Raw genomic sequence first — 6000 nt, forward strand, 5'->3', positions numbered from 1 at the left:
AATGACTGAATGAGCAATACATGTAGCTAAGCTATACTCGATCAATGTTCTCTATTTGCACATCCCACTTTATGTGATGAGATTAAACCTAGCAACAGAGCTATATCATTATTTTGAAGGATGAAAAAGTTTAGAGCTATATGCACCATTGCAAGAACTGTATGTAACAGTACTTGTCCACAAAGAATAACCTATCCCTTTTCCCTATCAACTGGCCACTAGAAGGAGCCAGAAGCTAACTGGGGATGAGCAGAGAGATTCCTGCCTGAATTGTGTGCCACCATCAGTCTCCAAACAAATTGTAAAAACAGCTGAAAGTATGCATTTCATTTTGAATACTATCCAATTACTGACACCTCTACCCAGAGGCAGCTCTGTGTTCTTCTCCATGACAATATAATTACTGTTTTGTAAATGTAATAGCAAATAATTTTAGCTGTTTTATTTTATAATGTTACAACATACTGCATGGTAAATCCAGAATGTATAGTATCTTAGACAGAGGAAATAGTTTTTCATTAAAAGAACTTGAAGACAATGGAGCTACATCGCTACACGTGAGGTAAGAATGCTCCACAGTTTGTGTCTCTTCCAGTTTCGGCCTACAAACAAATACTTCCCAATTGAACAGGCCCAATTTTTTTTTTTTTTTTGAAAACTCTCCTCATATGGGGACTATTCCATACACCTGAAATTTTGTGTTGCCCTTCTCTGTATTTTTTCCAATTCTAGTATATAGTTTTTGAGGTGGGGTGACCAGAACTGCACACAGTATTTAATGTATAGCATGGATTTATATAATGGCATTATGTTATTTTGTCTTATTGTCTCTCCCTCTCCTAATGGTTCCTAACACTTTTCTAGCATTTCTGACTGCTGCTGTACATTGAACAGACAGATATTTTCAGAGAACTATCCCCAATGATTCCAAAAATCTCTTTCTTGAGTGATAACAACTAGATTAGATCCCATCATTTTGTATGTTTAATTGGGGTGATTTTTTCCAATATGCATTACGTTGCACTTATTAAAACTGAGTTTCATCTGCCATGTTTTGCCCAGTCACCCAGTTTTATGAGACTATCTGTAACTCTTCTCAGTTTGCTTTGGATTTAAGTAATTTTGTAATTAATACTGACAATGGGCAGGTGTGGGAGAGGAATGCCAACCAAAACAGGGAACAAACAAGCTGAAGATGATGTATTCAAGTCAGCAAGGCCTGAGGAAATCTATTGTAGGGTCCTGGAGGACTTAGATGGTGCAATCCTAGAATAATTACCAATTCCCCTTGAGAGAAAGTGCAAAGTTCTTCACTGAGGAAGGAAATAATCAATTGCCCAACTACAAAACTAGTAGGGCTCTACCAACTTCACAGCCATGCAAAATGCATCACAGCCCGTGAAATCTGGTGTCCTCGCATGAAATCACCTTTTGCGTGCTTTTACCTTGTACTATACAGATTTCATGGGGGAGACCAGTGTTTCTCAAGCTGAGGGTCCTGACCCAAAAGAGAGCTGCAGGGAAATCAAGGTTTAGTTAGGAAGATCACAGTATCGCCACCCTTAGTTCTGCACTGCCTTCAAAGCTGGACAACTGGAGCCAGTGGTGGTTGTAAGGTTGACCGGCTGCCCAGCTCTGACGGCAGCACCTCGCAGCACAAAAGTAAGTGTAGTGATATTGTGTCCAGGTCTCCCTTACTTCTATACTGCTGCTTTCAGAGCTGGGTAGCCAGAGAGTGGTGGCTGCTGAATAAGGACCCAGCTCTGAAGGCCGTGGCACAGAAGTAAGGGTGGCAGCACCATAACCATGCCATCCTTACTGCTGCCTTGCCGCTGGTTAAAACAATCATAGAAATCAGAAATGTAGGATAGGAAGAGACCTCAAGAAGTTAAGTCCATCCCTCCCCCCCCCACCCCCGTACCGTGACAGGATGAAGTAAACCAAGACATCTATGACTGAGTTCTGCCTTCAGAGCCTGATTCCCGGCCAGCAGCACTGCACTCCATCTGCCCAGCACTGAAGGCAATGCACAGAAATACTACGACACCTATACACTAACCTTGCAACCCCTGCATAACTCCTTTTTGGGTCAAAAACCCTATAATTATAACACCAAAAAGTTTCATGGTTGTTTAAATAGCTGGAGTAATTATATTTACCATTTTTAAAATCCTATGACAGTGAAATAGACCAAAATGGATCATAAATTTGGAACAACTGTCTAGGTAATAGTAATGCCAGCAAGAATCTGGAGGTTATAATGGAGCACAAACTGAATATGAGTCATCAATGTGATTCAGCTGTTAAAGAAAGGCTAATTGGATTCTGGAGTGAGTCACCAGGAATACCGCATATAAGACACAGAAGTTAATTGTCCCACTCTTCTCAAAATTGGTGAGATCCCAGATGAAGTATTGTGTCCATATTCTGAGCACTGCACTTTAGCAAAAAGAGCAGAGACAAAAATGATAAGTTTTCAAAAACCTGAAATATGAGGAAGGGTGTAAAAAACTGAGCAAGGGCCGTCTTGGAGAAAAGAAGTCTGAGGGAGGACCTGACAAAAGACCTGCAATATAAGACAGGCTGTTATAAAAAGGATGGTGATCACTTATTCTTCCTGTCCATGCCCAGAACAAGTAGTAATGGGCTTAATCTGGAGCAAAGAACATTTAAGTTAGGCATTAGGAAACTTTCTAACTGTGAAGCTAGCTATGCTCTGGAATAGGCTGCCCAGGGAGGTCATGGGGAAGCTTGGACACATTTTAAAAAAAGTTGGACAAACCCATCACAAATGTCTTAGTTTACTTTGTCTTGTCACAGTGCAGGGAGCGGACATGCCTTCTTGACATCTCTTCCCACCCTACATTTCTGATTCTATGAGACTTTTAACCAATGTGCTGACTACTAATGTTAGGTTTACTGGCCTGAAATTGCAGGATCACCTCTGGAGACTTTTTTAAAAAATTAGCATTACATTAGCTATCCTCCAGTCACCTGGTACAGTCTGATTTACGTGTTAGGGTTATACACCTCAGTTAGTAGCTCTGCCATTTCACATTTGAGTTCTTTCAGAACTCTTGGGTGAATATCATGTGGCCCTAGTGACTTACTATTGTAAATTTATCAGTTTATTCCAAACATCATCTGACACTTCAGTCTGGAGCAGTTCCTAAGATTTGTCACCAAAAAAGAAAGGCTTGGGTGTAGGAATCTTCCTCACATCCTCTGCACTGAAGACAGATGCAAAGAATTTATTTAGCTTTACTACAACAGCCTTGACTTCCTCAAATATATATATATTTTTTTTCCAAAAAAGTCCTTCTCTTTAACTGCCTCTTTTACTCAGCTGTTTACTATGCCACTTTTTTTTTTTCATTTGCTTACTGGTGTTGTTATTTGGGCATGCATATTGTTTGAACCTCTAAAGTATTTTACAAAGTTTCTATGAAACTTGCAAGTATTTCTTGTGGCTATTCCTCTTCATTTCTGTTTAACGAGCTTATTCATTTTTGAGTAGTTTCCATTTTTTGAAGTTAAATGCTATAGCGCTAGGGTTTTTTTCGTATATTCTCCCCCCACCCCTGTAAGGATGTTAAATTTATTTACATTATGATTGTTATTACCAAGTGGTTCTGCAAAAGTCACTTCTAGGACCTGATCTACAGCACCAATTTGGGCTAAATCAAGAACTGCCTTTCCCCGATGGATACAAGCACTTTGAGTCTAAATACTAAACATATTCTTACCAACATCTATTTTAACCAACAGGTTTCCAGCTGGCATTTGTCAGTAGTCAGTGAAGCCAAGGAGTCTTGGCATGAGATGACACCTGGCCCGCCAGCATCACAAAAGGTTTCACAGAAATCTGATAGAACAATAATAATCAGTGGGATTTTGTAATCCCAGTGTACAGAATTATGCAGGAATGACACAACAGGTTGCACTGGTCCTGGGGACAGTATGTGAATGAAAGTACAGAATCAAATACAGTAATTAACTGAGCAGTACCATAGAATTTTTCTGAACAGATATTCTATGCTTGAATAAGAAATCTGTGTTATCAGGAATATACTATTAACCCTCCAACCAGGATGGTGATAATGATTGTGAAATGCTCCAGGAGGCTAAGGCTACAAAAACAGAAAACCCAATAACTATGAGGAAAAAGGTGAAGATGGGCTCAGTGTTTTTATTGAGCTTGTTCCAGCATAGTGCTATACACTTAAATGAGAAGTGCCAGATTGGTCCAGGGAATTTATCGTTACAAGTCAGGAGTTGTTCTCCTGATCCAATAAAGATATAAATTGCACAGAACTGGTCCAGAACAAGGTTGATACTGGGGGAAACAACTCATTGAATAGCCATCACCCCACTGCCCAGTAGCAAAGAAGGAACAAACCAGAAGGAGCATTGTGGAAATGCATAGGGAGGCATAATTGGGCCTTCAACCAGACCTGGGGTCTCACACATAGGGCTGTGTAAGAAAAAAGGGGCAGCACCGGAGCTTGTGTAGATGGTAGAAAATTAAATGAAGTTACTTAGGGTTTTTATCCATGACCGCAAAGAGATGATACTCTGGCCGATGCAGTAGGTTCACTCTAGTTTTCCCACAGAGGATCAGTTATGTTAATGGGGTCCACAAATTTACCCTTATTGTGAACATATTTGTAAGTAGTAAAAGTTCATAAGATGTCACAATAACCTACAATATCAAATGATGACAGGAAATGGTACAAAAGTGAGACAGAAAAAGACAGGGACTGGTCCAAAACAGGAGGTCCATAGAGATAACTCAAGGACTGTGTTAAAATCATGCCTGATAAACGAAAAAAGTATGGGACTGGAAATGAATTAACCAAAATGGGTGTGTTGGAAATTAAACCTAGTTTGTGGGGGAAAAAAAATGAGGAAGGGATGAACTATTCCACTCACCATTCCCTTGTCAAAGAGAGACCTTGGGGAGGGAAAGGCTGACTGAAAGGGGCTTTTCTCACTTCAACCAGTGATCCCAAGGACGTCTTCACAACAGCAGCAGCACAAGATCTCTCATCCATGCCTCTTGGCCTGACCCACCACAGCTGGAGCAGCAAACCAACCCTTGCAATACCAGCAGTTAGGATTACATTGTCGCACTACAGTGCAGTGTATTGAGGAGAGTTTTTTTCCACTGATACAGAACCTGCTATTCCCACCCCTTCTCTGTGCACTCCCTCCCCAGTCACACCTCTTCCCTCAAGCCTCTTTCCCTGAGGGATGTGGCCTTGGGGACTACTGGTGGACTTGGCAAGGGGTGGCAGCAGGGGGTGGGCAGACTCCCCGCCCCCCCCCACACACACACACACCACAGCAACAGGAGCTGTGGGGAAGTGGAGCCATGCAGCAGGCCCGGCTCCACTGCCATATCCCAGGTTTGCCTGGTCACTCTGCTTCACCACAGCAGCAGGAAGCAGAGCACCTCAGCCCCAGCATGGGTTGCTGGCTTGGGAGATGGTGCTGAAGCACTCTGCTTCCCCATGGATGCTGCTGCCACAGCGAGTAAAAGGGGACCCTGATACCTGCTTCTGGCCCAGGGCCCCGTGGGCTAAGCTGAGTACAGGGGACCATCCTGTCCACCGGACGGTTGGGGCAGCAATGGCAGTGTGCTTCAGAGTGAAGGGTGGGCCACATCAAACCATCCTACAGACAGGACAGCTCTGAACACACCTCCCCAGCAGCACAGGGACATGCCAGCAGCAGCACAGAGCTAGCAGTCAGAAGCTGCTCTAGCCCTACTGTACTGCTGGTGGTGGCACTGTAGGCCCTGTGGGGGTTAAAATGCCCAGGGGCAGCAGGCAGGGCTAGGAAACGTACAGGGTGAGTGCAGATGCTGGCACACAGGACTGGAAAGTGGTGGGGGTGGGGTACACAGAGACCTCCTATCCCTGAAGCCCTGCCAGAGAGGAATTCCTGCTGGATCCCTAGGAGGATTTGAGGCCTGGCACTGGCCCATTCCAGACAGAA

The sequence above is a fragment of the Carettochelys insculpta genome, chromosome 8 (assembly GCF_033958435.1).
Source record: "Carettochelys insculpta isolate YL-2023 chromosome 8, ASM3395843v1, whole genome shotgun sequence".
Classification (NCBI taxonomy): Eukaryota; Metazoa; Chordata; order Testudines; family Carettochelyidae; genus Carettochelys; species Carettochelys insculpta.